The 19,228-nt window shown below is 34.0% G+C and overlaps 1 protein-coding gene and 1 long non-coding RNA gene across 2 annotated transcripts in view; one reads left to right on the top strand and one right to left on the bottom strand.

Moving 5' to 3' along the window:
- Positions 1–19,228, top strand: part of CDH12 (cadherin 12) — a 529,677-nt gene that overhangs the window by 200,959 nt on the left and 309,490 nt on the right. The window lies entirely within an intron of this gene.
- On the bottom strand, positions 4,712–11,488 carry LOC108494640. Its single transcript, XR_001873925.1, has 3 exons — positions 11,384–11,488; positions 5,616–5,677; positions 4,712–4,801 (listed from the first exon to the last, which is right to left on the bottom strand). It is a non-coding gene; the product is annotated as an uncharacterized LOC108494640 (long non-coding RNA).

Genomic DNA, 19,228 nt, shown 5'->3' with positions numbered 1-19,228 from the left:
AACATTGGCTTCTATAAAAGAAAGGACTATTTTCCCTTCCCAAGTACAGCTTTCACCCAGATGCTCACAAGTCTTTTTTTTTTCTTTTTTTATTCTTTTACTTTATCTTTTTTAAAACCCATTATCAAATCTGAAGTTCCTTAATTCCTTTTAAAACCCCTTTGTAAAACTAATATTCACATTTGCCTCCCTTCAGTCCACAAGTATCAAGTAATTTTCATTGAGGTTATACATCAGCATTAGCATTCATTTTTTTTTTCTTTCCTTGAGTTCTCGTTAAATCCTTACATGAATATGATGTGATTCCAATCATGACTGTTGTGTGAGTAGCATATGTTTTTAAATGTTAGTATGATATTCCCTTAGAAGGCCAGCATATATACCTTACAACCATTTATCTATATGGGCCAAGGACCCAGATCCCTTCTAGCTTATACAGCCTTGTATACAATTTCAGGGCTAAGTTATATACACTCAGTAAAAATAGAGAATGGTGTTTGGAAAAAGTAGGGTCCCCCATTACACACACAGACATTCAAACCTAGAGAGGGAAAAAAAAGAAGTGATGCCATGCTCTGCTCACTTGTTATTATCATAGTTCTTTAATATTTGTACTAGATGCTGTCAATTATTTTTAATGACATAAAAATCGACACAGTAGAAAACTAGTTTGAGGGTGTAGTTGTAGATAAGAGAGCCCATGCTGACTTGTAGGGATAAATTCACTTTCCTTGAGCTCTACCTTTCTTTGATGGAATCATTTATTGTATTCTGGTGTAATTTTCTGCCTTCAGGTATAATTTAAGCAGTGAACATGTTTCTTTATAAACACACCCACACAGAAAGAAATGTATAGACTTTTTTTTGTAGTTTAAAGAAATGAGAAGTAGAGAATTAAGTGAAATGGTAGTATTGGATCCAACCCACTCTGCATTTAAATGTAAAAGAGAAATGAAATTGCTCTATCTTATTTTAAGTGGATTGTCTTCAGAGTTTCATAAAGATGAATTCACTGTTTTATTTGCACTTTGTGCAGCAAAGCATGAAAAGCTTCAAGTGCTTTCCAGGTCATAATGAAAAAAAAAAACTAGTTTATTAAATATTTAACTAAAGTCTTAATTTTCAAAATACAATAGTACAAAATGTCTTGGGTTTATTAATTGAAATCATTGTGAGATGGGGAGGAAAAAGAAATTTTTGATGTTTGATTTACAGTCACTGAAGACAAGTTTACAGCACTGTGTAGCCAACAATAAACATCTTACTTTTGACTCACTAGTGTCTTAGAAAATGAGTTTTCTCACCAGTCATGTTTTTCAAAAAATGCCCTATTAAGAAATAACAAAATTTTATAGGTTGCTGGATGCTTTTTAATCACATATATTTGTTCTGAATTACAATTTTTAATTCCATTTATTCCATGACTTTAAGAAGCAGCTTGTTGGGATTCACTTCGGAGGTAACTTCTCACTCACTAAGCACAGAATGCTTAACTTTAGTAGCTCATTTTAGGTTCAAAGTACTCCATTTTGCAAAGTAAGTAGAGAGTGAATAGGTAAGTCTCTCAGTAATCCTTAAAGCCATGCTTGACACGTTAATTATATAACAATTGATGTAAAACTGCTGCAGGTGGCAGCTCTGAAAGAAACAGCATAGTGGGTGTAGCTAACACAAAGGCAAAACTGGAGCTGTAAATCCCTTGAAACAATACTTATTTGTTTCCTGAGAAGCTTTTTTTCAGCATGAAACAGCTGTGACTTTTGCCTCATATATCCATATATATATAGGTATATACATATATATATATTTTGATTTTTAAAATTGAATACATGTATTAACCCCAAAGTTAAAGGTTGTGAGGCATAAAAAATATTTTGACAGTATCTAATTGTATTTATACTGTATTAAGTACATGTATGTTTCTGTAGTTCTACCTGCTGACTATCATATACAAAGAAAGAAGCTGCAGGGTGAGTGTACTACCTTTTAATGCATGAACATAACTTGCAGGATTAGCTAATGTTGTTAATAAAAAATAAGTTAAGTTAAAAATTAAGTTCTATGAAAATCCAAAGATTGATTACATCTTTTAAAAGCCAGCAAGAATATTGAATAACTTAAAAAACATAACCTAAAATACTGAATTTTTTCCTATTAAATTTTTGTGTTGGGAGCTGTCATTTTTTCCATATTTGTACAGTACCAAATAAAAATGAAATTGACTTAAATATCTTTATTAAGAAGTAGCATTAGTATCATAGATTTTTTCTTTATGTACTGAAAAACGTATGCATGTACTTCTTGCGTAATTGTAAACTATACTTATGATATATTTGTTCATGCTTTGGGGAAAATTTTGCACAATAAAATTACTTCTATTTCAAATCCACTGATTCGCATTAAAAGGAGAATATTTGTACCACAATAGTTTATAATTTTCTATGTTTCCCCATGTTCAGTGACAGAAAAACAAAATGGATTTTTTTACTTCGCAATTTTCTGAAGTAAAATTCTTAAATATGCATCACTATTTTTCGAAGAAATTGAGTAGACAATCAGGACCCAATGCTTTGGACTTACTAAAATAAAATGGAAAATTGAATTTGGACAGGACTAACACAAAAAATAGTGGTTCAGGTTCAGAAATGCTGTCCTCTATATAAAAATTTAGGGCATTTATGCTTATCTATACATACTAAAAATCTAGCCTACAGTTTTATGCATAAAGAAAAGATGAGAGAGAAAAATTGTCTTGCACTCTGCAGCTGCTGAAAAGAGGTAAAAATAGCTGACCACTCGTACTTTGGTCTGAAACATTTTCCTCTTTGTAGAAGTAAGACAAAGATCAATACAAAGTATGTTAAACAGCTGATTAATTATCTTTCTCTTTGTTGTGTCTCTTTTCTGAAACATGACTTATGTCCCTAAATGCTAGATTGTCTTTAAAGCTGTGGGGTTTTTACACACACAAGAGAAGAGAAAATAAAATGCCTTTTTAAATTTTCGTACCTCTTTTTCCTTCTGAAATGTTTTCTTTTCTCCTCCACCATCTATCAGGGCACTCATAAAACAAATTGGATTTTAGGATTAAAGGGAGATGAAGGGTCAGAAATAATGCTGTGCGCATAATCTGACTACTTATGTAGCCCAAGCTGTGTAAACAAATCAGCAAATTTGAAGTCTTTGAAGAAAGAACTCAACAAACACTGCCTGAATATGCACTGTATCTACTAAGCCAACTCAATTATAAAAACCATTGTATGTCCAGCAAACAAATAAGGACAAAAATTAAAATGAAATTCACTGTTTTCTGTGTAAGTTGGTTTGTTTACGAGCTGGACAGTTAGCTCATGGTGAGACTATCATTGAAGATAGACCACTGACTTGGGTTTCAGTCAGGTAAGTCTTTCTAGCAAGACACATCAATGCTAACAATAGCATAAAAGACAGCAAACTGACCTGGCAGGAAAAGGCAGTTTCACTCCTCAAACCCAGGAGGAAAGCGGGGAGACACCATGTGGTAGCAAACCTGGCAGAGGTGCAGGGAGGAGGTGAAGATGGCAACAGTGAATTAATTAAAAGACAACAGTCATCAAAGCAACACTTCATCTCACATTGAGATGTTTAGCTCAGAAATAGTGCCATAGCACAGAAATTAAACACTTAGTCTGGAGAATTATTTGGGAGTGTCGTTTAGTAGTTACAGTTCAAATTTAGTGCTTTCACAATACAATTACTGATAAGCTAGAGTCTCAGCCAAATCAGTGTGTGACAAATATGTCATTAGAGGTTTCAAACAACCCAATCACTTTGTTCCTAGAAAAAATGATGATTCATATTCAAATGGTTGACATTCTTATTTAGCTGTTATGTGTGGCAAAAAACTCATGTGCTACAGCCTTTTAAATGCAAAAGACAAATTAATGCTTGTTTCTTTATAAAAAAGAAATGTGATTGAACTTTTTCCAGCTCTCACCAATGCATCACGTCTGTTCCTTTTATCTATTTTATTAATTTCTGCTATCAGTGTTTTTTTTCTTTTGCTTCTGCAAAATATAGCAAGCGCTTATTTTTTGTGATCTGTGCTATCACCCCATAATTCATTTCTAGCTGTGTTCTCAGTTAGTGAGTTGTTGGTTTATTTTCTGTTTAAAATTCAGAGGAGACTGAGACCAAATGAAAATTTTGGTACTCAATCACTGGTTTATGTATTCAGGCTGTCTTTTCTTAAAGATAAATTCTTCAGGCACCATATTCTGTATAACTCATCTACCAGGCTTTCAGCTATTCTACATGCTGTGTAACATGAGGTTTTTTCCATGGGAAAAACCTGTTTTCCCCTTTGCTGTTTCATAGTGGTTCTGTGGTAGCTTTTACAATATCTGTCATGGAAAAGGAAAGACTACTTACAGAGGTGTAGCAGGTTGATTTGGATTTTGGGTTTGGTTTTTTTCTTAATTGGTTGGGTTTTGTTTGTTTGGAGGGTTTTTTGGGGTTTTTTTTTGTGACCTATGACAGAAATTAGTAAATCTTTAATCCTGTTCTGCGTATGCTGTGGCAAATCACCTAAAAACTACAGTCTGAGACCTGTCTAATTAATCTTTTTAAAGACACTACCCTCAACAGAATGTCAGATTTCACACTGACGTGAAAGGCTGATCTTTCTGTACCATATATAGTTTTATTTCCAAGTTGCTTAAAGGTAAACTTGCCTCATTTCTAGTTGTACCTCCAGTGCTTTTTTTCTTCACACGTCTCTTCCTGTCTTTCCTGAAGCCTTCCCAGCAGTTTTTCAAGAAATCTGCACAACAGACACTTTTAAATCTCTGACATGAAATAAAAGAACTCAATATAGATGTTTCTAGTTATTAATGAAAATTAAAAATAAAATTAACAAAACTAAACTACCAGTAAATTATCACATATGAACTAACCTTTAAATAACTCCCAAAACATCTCCTGAACTGGTAAATGAATGAGGGCTAAGTTGTCCTATAGGGAGGATTTTGAAGTGCTATTATGTTATAAATTACACTGGTGAACCTATTCACTATGAGAGAAAGGATTTTCAGAATCCAGACTTAATCAGGAAAGCAATTGTACTGGCATCATGTATTGTAAAATGGAAAGAAGTTATAGCAATCATAAAAAGAAACAATACTAATGAAAAGAGATAATTACCGTGAAATATCTTGTTAGGGTACACTTCTGCACAATTTTCAAGCTTTAAAATGTGTTACATTAAGGTACATGATACAACTTTTAAGGAAGGACTTACACAATTTTTTTTCTGACTAAAATAGTGCAAAAGATGGAGATTTCAAGTAAAGCTTAAATAAAACAACATCAGAAAAATAATTTAGGAGAACCATTTTGTTGGTTTTTGGCACATGTGAACAAAAGAACATGGAAAAACCCCTCACAAGTGCATGATCACTTATTTACCAGATTAGGAAATAGCAATGAGTTAGTCACATCTATGTTAAGTTAAAACAAACAAACAAACAAAAAAAGAAAGAAGAAAAGATTTTTGACATCATGATTTCAAAGCACAACTCATGATCTGCAAAATTTTTATTTCTGAGTTCTAGAAGTGTGGACGCGACAGTACTTACATTGGAAATGGTCTGAGAAATGGATTTAGACTGCACCATCAAAAAAAGGATAATTTTTTTTCCTAGAGGAAACAGCAAAAAGTGGGTTAAGAAAAGTAAACTTGGCACTGTTCTTCCATTTTTCTCTGCCTTTGAGTAGTATACCCATTTTTGAAATTTACTGTCAATTCCGGAGACAGATAATGATGGAGTAGCATAAGTAAATATCACAGTGATACGAATGGAGAGAGATTAAGGACTTTCTGCTCAAACATTGTTCCACTATTTTTTCATCGAGATCTTTAAAATAGTTATGTTAAGCAGATAAATAATCTTATTAAAAGTTAATATGAAGAAAATTAGTATTTACACAATAGAGCTACATTACAGCACTGCATGGTCTACTGTCCTGTAGACAACTGCTTTCCCTATCAAACAAAGAATTGTTTTGAGTTTTTATTTGTTTGTTTTTTGTTTTGTTTTGTTTTTGTTTTGTTTTGCTTTTTGTTTTGTTTTTTATTTTTTTTATTTCAAGGGAAATTACTTAGGAAGGGATATCTATGTGGAGTACTTTATTTCTAACCTAAAACATTGCATTAGCTCTTCAGGGTTTATGTTGATCAGACAAAGAGTCATTCCAGGCTTTTACAAATCTTGCAAGGAAAATGACTGATCTTTCAAAATTTGCTGTTGAACAGCAAACCTGTATTCATGATAGTGTTGTTCATACTGTGAACATACTAGTAAAGCCCATCCTACTGTCATCACTGTGTGGTAAGACATCAATTAATTCAACAGATCACATCAGAAGCCAATCCTGGTCATCAGAGAAGAAAGTAAAAAATGACCATCACCTTTTTGAACAAAAAGTAGTTACATTTAAAGACACTTTTTCATATTCTATACAATTGTGTGTTTTGGTGGGAGTATATCTGTGGTTGTTGCCAACTTGTGGAGTTTCACAAAATGATAAGACATTTAAAATTTCAAATCCTTTCTGGATTTGAAATCAATGTTTCGTTTAGGCATATGTTACATGCCTGACAGACACCACTGGAGAGTATTTAATATCAAGCATTTCACAAATGATTCATTAGGGTCAGACTTCATGATTACTCCCAGAAGTATGTGTTTATATCTTTGCCATTTACTCACTCAGCTTTCTATCCTATTGGGAATTAAGGGCTGGAAACTTTCCAGATAGCTGTTTGTAGTCAATAAGAACCTGAATGACTGTGATAGGATGTTGGCTGCTGTGCTCTCCAACCCATCCATTGCAGAAAGAACTCACTCTCAGAATCTGTCAGTTTTGATTGTGGGATAACTGTTTGGGGAAGAAAAGAGGAAACTGTACTAAACCATGTTTCTCATTGTTTTGACACCAGACCCTTCCTAAAATTTGTATTTTTGTATATAAATAGCATTTTACCTTTTCCAGATTACCTTGTGTCCCACACCACACTATATTCTGTCACCTTTATTGATAATTTGCTAGCTTCAGAGTGGTATTTTTGCTAATGATGAATTAAACCACATCATCTTCCAAACAACTCTGAGCTGCAAAAAGTTCTTACTGAGAGAAAAATTTGAAGTATGACATTTGGGGCTATTTCTTCAAGGGCCTGGCATTTTCTGCGGGACAAGCTGCTCTTTATAGCCTAAGTGACAAATGTGATATTAGTCAATTAAAGAAAAAATAAGACAGCTATATAATCACAGAAATTACTATGTAATGAAGCAATCCAAAGTATTTTAGATAAGAAAAATATTAACTATTAAAATTGAAACTCCATTCAGTGACAGAAACAATCCAATATAGTATCTGATGCATAATCATATAAGTAAAGATATTTTTTTTAGCTAACTAATAATTAATAAGAAAGAAGCGACGATAAACTTGTTATCACTTTTCAGATGTTTTGGAAGAAATTAATCAAATGAAGATCACAGCCCACTGATGCTTATGTCAAAAGGGGCTGAAATTACCTATGTCAAAATAAGGATGACATCATCTTTAGGTCCAGTTTTCCCATTTTCAGCTCGTACTTATTTATCCTTATTAACTTATCACCTAGTTTAAAGGAACTTTTTTTTTTTGTTAATACTTGTGCCATACCAAGCACCTGTAGATCAAAATATCTCTGACTTTCTCATCAGAGAAATTAGGATGAGTTTTCTTAGTATTTCACTATATAACAAGTTTCCCACACCTTGGATCATCCTCATGGGCCTTTCTTGGGCTATTTTTAGTGCTTCAACAACTTATAAGTTGCAGCTGCATAACTTGCCATACTGTTGTATAAGTGATCTTGCAAAAAGCTTTATACACATCATATTTCCCCTGAAATTTTAGCAGATATTCCCTTTACTCAGGTACACCTGAGACAAGTTGTTTTTTCAATTGCTTCATTATGCCATACGCATAATACAATTGCTTCATTATGCCATATGCCATAAGAATAATCTGGTTTTCATCTCTTAAATGCTTCCTAGAGAGTTTAGAGCACTCAGACTTTCTTCACTAGTTTGACATGTATTCTTGATATATACATAAGGGTTATGGCAAGTGATATAAACATATATGTGTCTGAAGTGTTCCTAGTATACCAAACAGTCTTAGTTTCTTTGTAAAATGGCGTCTGCTTAGAATTAATATGCAGTGACTTTGTGTCATATGCAGTTACAAAAATGTTTTTCCAGATAGCTCATGTAATTAAGTATAAATATGTGCAGAATATTGATTTTCATTCCCCTGCAGGACTATATTGAAATATTTCAAATGAATTATTCCCCTTTGAAAATACATTTTGAGATGTATCATTGAAAACATATCAATTTTATCGTAGGTTGAAATACTGCAGAGACAGTAAACACTGCGAATGATATTTTTTTTGTTTTGATATTTAACACAAATGGCTTTAGATACTTCAGGGAAGCTAAAAAGAGGAAAAATCGGTTTATATTTTCCTGTCCATTAAAAAAATGAAGACATCAGCAATCTACATATCCTCCAAGCAGGAAATCTAAGAGACAAAGATGTCATAGATAGGCTGCTGTTGCCTTTATCAGAATTACACTGTTATTCATATGAATTATTCTTTAATAATTAAAATAAATGAAGTGCATATGTTTTTTTCCCATCAAGGAATTGAGACAAGCAATCAAGTTTCTTTATTTTTAAAATAAAATAATTGTTGATGAAGATCACAGAAACTTGGATAGATTATTATTGATCCATGTGTATGGGTCAGCTGACGTGAATGTTATTTTCAGACTAGAGCTATGACAATGTCTCTGTATTAATGGTCTTATAGACTGCATTAAAATGCAAGTTTCTAGCCTGGCACGGACTCAGCCTCAGCACTTTCACTGATTGCTAGTTGTCATTTAAAATGCAGTTCTAAGATAAAAAAGTAATGATTTCTTTTGTCCTTACAAAGACTTGCAAAGCCAGAAAAAAATAATCTCGAATCAGTTTATGCCATTTCTAGATGTATGCATTTTGCTGCTTCCCCTCCAGAATTAGAACTGTAAGATTGTTTTACTTTGCTACACCTTTGTCAGTTGGTATACGCAGGTCAAACATAATCATGTTAATTATTGATCTCTATGACAACATTCCATTACCTATCTAACCCTAAAATAGATTATAAAATTGAGTAATCTCAGTAGCATTTTTTGACTACATGATCCAATAACTGGGCTACATAGCGAGAAAGAATATAGAAATTCTATTATTTACTTACTAAGAGGCAAAAGAGCGTAAACTGAATGCATTGACAGCAGATCAGAAAACTCTATTATTTACCACTGTGTCTAATCAACCAGAGCTGATTACATAAAAAAAGAATTTCCAACTCATTTAAAGACAGATAAAGGAGGAATTAAGTACAAAGTCTTTATGCAGATCTCTTTCTATAACATAAGGTGCTTTTGGTCAACTCTGTGCAACATTGAAATATCTGTCAAATGCATCTCACTCTCAACAAGATGTTCTTTCAATGGAAATAGAGGAAGATTTTTAAGCAAGATTTTTTTTCGACCATTTCCCTAAGTAGGAAAATTTTAATTTCAAATATTTTGGGTTTTTTCTATTTCAGTGAATACAAAATTTAAAATTACATTCTGCATATCGTAAATGGTTGACTCCATCTAAAAATAGAATGCGCCCCCTAGACTTGCTAGAATTATATTGTTGTCATTAATTTTTTTGACTTTACTAAAACTGCTGATGTACCCAAAATATATTTAGCAAAACTATATTTAAGTTGACATTTGGTAAAAAGGTGCTCTGCTAAAAAAGTGACATTGTAAAGAAATGTATTCTGTGGGGATCATAGCCAAGTAGATAACAGTTTGTATTTTACAATGTGACATTGCGTGACAGTTTCTACTTTGTTAGATGCTGATATAATTAATTTAGTTTACCTCAGCTACAGTTTGATCCAGTGACTTTGCTTAGTTTGAGAGTACTACAAAAAACTTATTTTTAATAAATAATTTTGCTGTACCTATTTTTTTCCTGAGGCATTCAGGAAATTCCATTATCTTTTTTGTTCTACTAGTAGCCTTAATTGAACTGGACTAGCCAATGTGTGTTGCAAATGAGAACACCTTAAATGTCTTATTTTAGCAGTAAAGTTTACAAAGCATGCCCAAAAGGTGCACCAGGGTGGTACTGACTGCTTTTTCCAAAATTAATCCAGTAGAAATTGTTCACTATCACTAGTCTGCAACATTTTTAATTGTATAAATAAAAATAAGAAGGAAGAAAAAAAAAAGATGGAGTCACACAGACCTGTAGATAACGGAATGAGCAAGCCTAGGAGGTGTTATTGATCATAATATTGCTTGCATCAAATTGTTTTGGCTCAGCATGCCTCTAAAAACAGTTGTCATGCTGAGTTCTCATCTGTCTCTGTCAGCTTTCTTCATTTCATTAAAGTATTGCCTGAAAGGTAAGGAGAGGGGAAGAATACTGCACTGCAGTTTGATTCCTTCACAATCAGCATCACTAGCTCTTTGATAGTGTGATAGTCTCACTGGACTCTCATGCCCTGATGTTAGCAGTGAACCTTCCATCTTGGAGGTATGGATCACAAAAAGGATCAAAATGCACTGTGATGTTACAAGTTCCAATGATGAATGCAGGTTTAAAAGTACATTGCAATTTGCTATCTTCTGTTTGAAAAATACGTGTGAACTCAGAGTTTTTATGTACTTGGAATAGACAGGTATTCAGAAATAGCTGGTTTTCAATAAGTCAGATGTTTATTCACAGTTAATAATGACTGGGAAATTTTCAATTAATGCTCAATTGTCAGTTTTAGTTTGACAAATTTTGGCCTCTTGCCACATATGTATTAACAAATGTAGCTTTTCATTCCTGTATAAGTCTTGTGAGACACACAATTGAGCAATTAAGGCAAAAGGTTCAATGGAAAATATAACAGTAATTTCCTAACAAAGTATCCTCAATCTACAATTTAGCAAATTAAAAGCTGGGAATACTTATATATTAGTGGTCATCAAATGTTTTCAGACTGCAGGCTTGTTATTCAGGCCAGACTAACCATTTTGCTCCACTTCTTTACATAAAGAAGTCACTTTTAATGTAATTATGCAAATAAGACTAATTTCATTAGAGGTAAGGCATATATAAAGAATTTCTGGTAAGTATGATACATGTCAATAATTGAAATGCTACATCTACAAAACCAGGCAGGGTTTTCAACATCCGATTCTGGTACATGTAAACAGGTAGAAATATACGTAATTTTTTCCCGTACCTGCATTGAATAATGCTGTAAGATCCAATCTTCACATTTTCTTGTTCATTGTGGCAAAATAGAAAACTGATTTGCTGCCAATGTACCATTTTTTTCCCTCTCCTCTTTTGACCTTTGTCATGCTTCTTATCTGAACTGTTGCTTACGTTGATTCTGCTCTAGCTCACTTGTTTCCTTTGACTCTTTTCCACTTAGAATAATGCATGACAAAGATAATGAGGAATTAAACCATACAAATGTTCGTATAAACCATCTACTAGTGTTTGCTGAGACTGCCAGGATTTGATCTACTGGAGCTGTGTCTGTGATATAAAAAGATTAAAAAAAATGAGCCTGGTTATTTATTATCTGACAAATATAAACCAAAAGTAATAATTTTATTGCCTTCCTATGAAATTTCAATTGAGCTTTAAGCAAGCAAAACTCTTTCTGAGTCAACATGAAGAAGTGCAAATTTAAATAAAGTCTGGAGCAAGAATATTCTTAATGAATATTCTGCAGTTTTCTGCCCACTTCAGCCTATTTCCTGAATTTCCTAACAAAAGAATGATGGCTTCCCGTTGTTATTCAAGGCTGTTTAAAAATAGAGAGAAGAGATAATTCTTTATTTTCTCCGCCTAGGAGGAAAAGTTCATGATAAGAAAATTCATCCAAGCTCCAAATTTGGTGGTGTGTATTTGATATCCAGTTAGTGGAAAATAAAAGATTTAATTTTAGTTTGTATTCCTATATTAGACTAGAGGGTAGAAACAACTTATTTTACAGTGGACTTCATAGGGATGAGTTTATGTAAATTGTTCAGGAATAAATCTTGGCAGAAGTGATGTCAAAAACAAATTTTTCTTAACTTCAGCAAGGATGAACAGCTTTTAAACTATAATAGACAGTGATATTTATGGCATCCTATGTGTAACTTTGCTGGAGTTGAAATCTGCATCTTGAGCTTTGGGTGATGGTACTGCTGGGAACACTGTCCATCTCCTGGAAATTTTGTACCATGAGGAAAATTCCTAATGGCTCGGAAAATCACTGACATAAAAGTGGTGTGTCAGCATTTAACCTGGTTTCTAGCTAGTCTCTTAATGTAACTCTTTCAGAATGGACAATGAAGAGTTTTAATGATTCGTGCCATAGTTAGCCTGTCTGGGTGAACTCAAGCACTGAGTAGAAATCATCTTTGTGTGGCCTGCAAATATGGCTTTGCGTGCTCTGCATGCCGTATAGGCATATTCCCATATTCCCTCTCTACAGCTGGCCTCTCCATTCTTTTTGTCTCAATGAGTAGAGCACATGGATCAAGATGCTCTCATAGGAGTTGGAACCTCTGGTTTTAGTGAGGAAAGGAAGCAAGACTCTTTTGAAGGGTGGTTCTTGACTATTGCACTTATTTTTTTAATTTTTTTTTTTCCTCAGCTCAAGGTTATTTTAGTCTGTTGATTTTCAGAACCAAACCAAACTATCTTTTTTCATCTGTGAGATAGGGCTGGGCTAGAAAGAATAAGATCACTGACATGAGGACTCATCATCCCATTGGGTCAATTTGGCAATTAAAAATATAGCCATTGATGCCTTAGACAGACAGATAATTAGTAGGAGTCTAAAATTTTTTTTAGATATATATTTTTAGCAAAGATTTTCTTAAAAAAAGAAAAATGATTTTCAAATGAGTCTAAAAGAATTTTGCAAATGTTGATCTATTAAAAGAGTTTTTCAAATATTGATATATCAATGGAAAAATGTAATGGTCTTTTAAATACCCCTAGCAACATTTTAGTTAAACATAAAACCTGTTTCTAATACTGGTTCGGTATGGGTTTTGGGTTTGTTTGGTTGGTTGGTTGGTTTGGTTTGGTTTTTTATTTGTTTGTTTGTTTGGATTTTTTTGTGTTTTGTTTTGTTTAGTTTTTTTTTTCCTAGTGATTTAGATAAATGAGGTTTTAGAGAGAATGTCAGGGAGATCCTAAGCCTACAAAGCCTTAGTGGTAAGGAGTTCCACTAGTCCCTATGATATCTTAAACTGGGTAACATAATTATATAGTATTTATATTATAATGTCACTGAAATGTACCTATCTCTTAATTGGTTTTTCTAAACCTGGTGTATTTCTAAGAACTGAACATTTATTTACTATCTGACCATGTGTTTCCACTGTATTTCAACAAAATGAACTAAGAACAAAGTTATTTTTCTGCCCAAACCATAACCTTCTTAATCGTGGTTGCATTAGGAACAGAAGAAAAAATATGCAGGGAAAAGGCTTAACATCTGCATTTCTTTTATCCATGTGCTCAGCCCCTAATGCTGCTTCTGGCAATTCAGACTTCAGAGAATATGTAGGTTCCTTTAAATTACAGCATTATAAACATTTTCTGCCTTACTGATTACTACAAGTATAAAATCCCCGTTCATCATGGAGACTATTCTGAAAGTAATCAAAATCCTGTCATTGTCAAGGTCCATGACTAGAGGACAGAGACTGTCGTATGGAAATATGTAATGCAGCATTTTCCAGCGTAAACAGGAATTAATCTTTGATGTATTGAGAATATTAATCATTATTCAAATAGCAATTCCACAGCAATGCAACTGGAAGAGGCCTGAAGAAAGGAGTCCATCTACCATTAAAGTGGTTATTGATTGAAGGTTAATGTTGTGTGTCTGGGAGATCACTCTGCATCCTTCGTCTAATCAAATAAGTGCAGAACTGAATGACTGACTAAACTGCTTGGCTAACTATTCATCTTACTCAATATGGGATATCAGCATTGATTGTTTAAAGTAAGCCAGTGCCTTTAAATCCACAGCTCTATGTCAACTGGAAATGGTCATATATCCACATGCACCTACCAGAAGAAAATTGATACTTTTCTTACCTTGCTCGCATTCAAACTGTGAACCTCTATTGCTTATTGCCTTTTAAAAAAAAGGTTTCACCCCTTTTTTTCTTTTCCTGTGAACAGAATAATTTATATACTGTTATATGGTACTGTACATTTCTGTGTGATATTCATAAAAAAGAGAATGACAAGGCTGGGTAAATGCTCCTGAGCAATGGAGAGATGGAAATAGCCTAGAGAGCATGCTCAAATATAGGAAGAATCAAGCTGTCTTGGGCTGCAGGCAAAATATATGGAGAGCCATGGGGTAAGAGCTAGGCCAAGCGGTGAGCACACAGCACAGGAGGCAGAGGAAGGCTGCTAAAAACAGACAGTGAAAATAGAACCAGGTTCCCAGAGTGACAAAAAAATTTTCTTAGGGACACAGATAGACTGTGCATAGATAGCTGCAGCCCAGGAAAACCACTGAGTGTCTGAAATGAAGCTGGTGATGAGGCTGGGGGCAGAACTATAGTGCAGCAGGAAAGGTTTCCCTTTTATTTTCCTTCTGTCTTACTATCCAGTCAGAGTTTTCTATACCTTCAAATTAGAAAGACAAGATGAAGAGCTATAATCTAAGCACATAAATTAAATGGCTCAGTCCCTAAATGCTTAAGGATAATACAGGAGTTAACACAGCATTTCAGGGCACATAAATGAAAAGCCGAATTAAAGTCTGCATAAAGTAGGTTGTGTAAATATCATACCAGTCTAGGAGTTGACAGTGTCAACTTGTCAGCTGATATTTCCTCTGCTCTGGTACATTCTCAGTGGATTGACGATTCATTTCACTGTTTTTCTAGCTTAAGCCTGACCTTTATTCCTCAAGGGCCAAAATGAATTGTGGTGCAATCTTCTAGAAACATCAGTAGTGAATGTCTTGTGTCTTATTGTTAAAACAGAAAGAAATACATGAAAAGAAGTGATTCCAAATGAATATTTTGGTGCTGTCTTTTTGTTGTGTGACCTGAATTTAAGCTTTTAAGCTATGTTATGCTAAAGTCAGTGACAGTTTAGAAATTATAACAAACATTTTTTATCCCCTTATCCTTTGTGGCAATAATAACTGGTCTTTATAATATAAATTTCATTTGCTGTGTACCTTTTGATGAGTTTAATTGTTGCAGGACATAATTCATAAAATACGAAACATTAGTCTGTCTGAGTAAAGAACCTATTTGCATGGTAATGAAACCTTCTCTCAAATAATCAACAAGCTAATGAGACATTCTGAATGACCCAGGATTATATGTTGGTTATTCTTGTAATTTAGATCAAACACTGATGATAAATATAGGAGAAAATCCTTAATTGAATGTAAACATTCAAACACGGAGAAGAAATTAGTCTAAACCAGAAATGAAAGGAAAAGAAGAAAGAAGTCCTGAATTGAAGTTACTCCAGCTGAGATGATTGTATAGAAGGCAGAAATGCACTGCATTAGTGTCTATTGATTCAAGCACAATAAAGTTTCTCCCTGATTGCTTATTGAGCTATATAAAGGCTTTCCAATGGACAAAGTAGCCAGATTTCTCCCTTAAAAAGTGTCTGCATTCAACATCATCTCTCCTTTTGTGTACTTGCTTGGTCAAATATCTGGTGTCAGATACCAATTTATACAAACAGCCTCAGAGATTCCTTTCCTTTCAGATCTCCTGTAAAACAAGCTTTTCAATTTTCTTCATAAAGGAACAGCATTTTAAAGACCAGAAGAGACTCCAAGAAACATGTATGATATCTGAGTATATTCTCTAAGATAGATACAAAGTTATATGTTTATATTGTGCTTCGTTTTTATTGATATACATTTATAATGTAGCATGAATACAACTTTTAAAGAAAAAAAAATAGAGAAAGAAAATTACATTTGAAAATATGGATACTAACCCTGAGCCCCTGAACTTGGCCACACCCTTCTACTTGATACCTTCAGTGACCAGTTGCCGGTTTCATGCTTCCTGACACAGGAAGCATGAAACATATTTTCACATGTTTATGTTTTCTTTTTAATATTGCCAGTTATCTCCTGTTCTCCCTCATATTCAGTTATGGATCATGCTGCTTGTCCTGCTTTTGTGTGAGTACACTCAAAATGGAGAAAACAGTTACCACAGCAAATAGCTGGTTGGTTCTGTAGCTGAACATATATGAGAACGGAGAACAGCAGAAACTGAAGAGAAAGTGTTTGTGATAATACCGAGAAACTCCAGACAAAGAACATTCTCATATAGATAATATTAACATATAAATTCTCATTTAGAGAAATTTTTAGTTTCTTTAGTAGTATGATGACTTTGGTATAGGAATGCTTCATAAACAAATTAAAATATTAATTTGTAGAAAAATAGTAGAAAACTGTTGATTGTTTTTTGTTTGTTTATTTTTAATTTTAAAGGAAGCAGTAACTAGTTATTAAGATACATTTGTCAATGTATTAACGTACATTTGTCAGTGTTTCTGGAGAAAATTTCTGACATATACAGCTTTAAAACTAAGTTTCTTGTATTTTATGCATGCAAACTTCTGCCTGCTACATATATATATTTTGCACAATGACGTGTTACTCATTTCTCAAGACGCTGTAGCCTATTATATATCAACCTAAGGGTTTGGCCATTACCTTGATACATGAGATTCATTTTGCTGGTTGTGAGTGGTATGGTTGCTACAGCTGTGTGAATCACGAGCAGATTTTAAACAAGAAGATAAAAGTTCAATTTTTTTAATGCAGTAATGTTATCCTGTGGCCATTTGTCTGTGTTCTTGAGCAGTCTCTTTAAACGTGTGCTGCATGATAGTCAGTTGAACAGGAATGTGATTAGTTTTCCTCAGCAAGGGTAGAAGTATCTGTTAGGGCACACTTGGCACAGGAAAGACACGGATCTGTCGCAGATGATCCAGAGGAAGGACATGAAAAAGATCAGAGGGATGGAACACCACTCCTAAGAGGAAAGGCTGAGAGAGTTGGAGCTGCCCAGCCTGGAGAAGAGAAAGCTCCAGGGAGACCTTATAGCAGCCTTTTGGTACCTAAAGGTGGTTTATAAAAAAATCGGGGACAAACTTTTTAGCAGGGGCTGTTGTGATAGGACAAGGGGTTATGGTTCTAAACTGAAGGAGGGTTGATTTAGACTAGATGTAAGGAATAATTTTTTTACAGTGAAGGTGGTGAAATCCTGGAACAGGTTGCCCAAAGAAGATGTGGATGCTCCATCTCTGGATGGACAGGGCTCCAGACCAGGTTGGACAGAGCTCTAAGCAACATGATGCAATTGAAGATGTCGCTGCTCATTGCAAGGCAGTTGGACTAGGTGACCTTTAAAGGTCTCTTCCAGACCAAAATATTCTGATTCTGTGATATAAGAACATCTTTTCAGCAGATAAAAATCTTTCCTCTGAGTAACACTTTTCTTGCACATGGCCTGTGCAGGAACAGAGGTCTGGACTGAGGGAAGTGCAGTTTTCAGGCACAGGATTGAGACCAAATATCATGAGACCCAGAAGTAACATAAGATAGAGTCTTCGACCTGTAAACTCTATTGCCAAATTTGAAATTGACAAATTTTAACCTCTTTTACTATGATAATAAACTCATCCTGTTTCAAAGAGGGTTTTAAAAATGATCAGTGGAAAGGGCTTTCTGATCCATGGCACCCCTTCTGCAACTTCTGTATGATACAGAGTCATTCGTAACCCCCTCAGCTGAGTTGTTCCTGCCAAGAGGAAAATTATGAGTAGATAATGACTCAGTACATCCATAGATCACATACTGCCTGTACTGTCTTAGGAAAAAGTGGCTGTGAGAAGACTAAACAAGGAATTAACTCAACATGTGATTAATGTTATTTGTGTTCTGGCTTTTTTTAAACAGTGGAAGATGTCCTGTTAATAAGATCAGAAACATTATAGAAATATCCGTAGATTTGATTTATTTATATATTGCAAAAAAGTCATTAGGCAGGAAAAAGAAGATGAGGAACAAAATAAATGGAAAGTCAAAAAAATCAAAAGCAGCTGTTCAGTTTAGTTTTTTTTGTTTGGTGGGTATTGGGTTTGGGGGTTTTGTGGTTTTTTTGTTTGTTTGGTTTGGTTGGGGTTATTTTTGGTTTGTTGTTGTTTATTTCCACCTTTTAAAATTTGCATAGTTATTCCTTCTCACCTACATTACTCTCACATAGCAATTGATTGTTGCCATGGTCTTCTTTGGATTTGTTTTTACAAAAAAAGCTTTTGTAGCTCACACAAGGAAAGCACCAAGACCATGTACTGCATTATTAAAGAATTTTTCTGAGAGGAAGAAGAGATATTATAATGCATGTTGTGTTACAGGGTTGTTTATCAAGAAAACTAGTAGAACTTACAAGTGCTTGAACAACATCATTTCTCTTCAATATTAGCTGTGTCTTAACAGAAGTTTGGACAGATGGCTTTTCTTCCAACCTATATTTTTCTGTGGAAAAGACTAAATTATATCTATGGAGATCATATTTATGTATTTATGACTAGGAAGTAAAAAGGTCCTTTTACTACATCTGCCTTTGTCTTTCAATACATATATTCTGCCCTTAAACAATATTAATAACATTCCTACTGTAAATTCCCTCATTGGTAGAATGATATTTAGCTCTTAGAATCCTCAAGTGAATATTCTCTTCCAAAGCTTAATCTACAAGACTTCCGAAGACACAAGTGGGTAGATATGTAAATCTTCATAAGATTCCTAAATTTGCATAAAATAAAAGTATATTTGAGGGAACATTTGAAATCTATTGAAGTTGGTGGGAATCATTCAGCTAATTTGGACTCGGTAAATATTTTTCTGGAATTTTTATACGTTGCCTACCTTCTCACGAATTCGTTAATGAGTGGTATTGTTCCAGCTGCTTCTGTTCGCCTCAACTGGTTAGAAAGCAAAAGAAAATCTGCAATCCTGTGATGGGTGTTCAGTTTCTTGAAACTAACTGTTCAGTTG

The sequence above is a fragment of the Lepidothrix coronata genome, unplaced genomic scaffold (assembly GCF_001604755.1).
Source record: "Lepidothrix coronata isolate B3197 unplaced genomic scaffold, Lepidothrix_coronata-1.0 Scaffold26, whole genome shotgun sequence".
Classification (NCBI taxonomy): Eukaryota; Metazoa; Chordata; class Aves; order Passeriformes; family Pipridae; genus Lepidothrix; species Lepidothrix coronata.
This window is presented reverse-complemented; position numbering and strand designations above follow the sequence as displayed.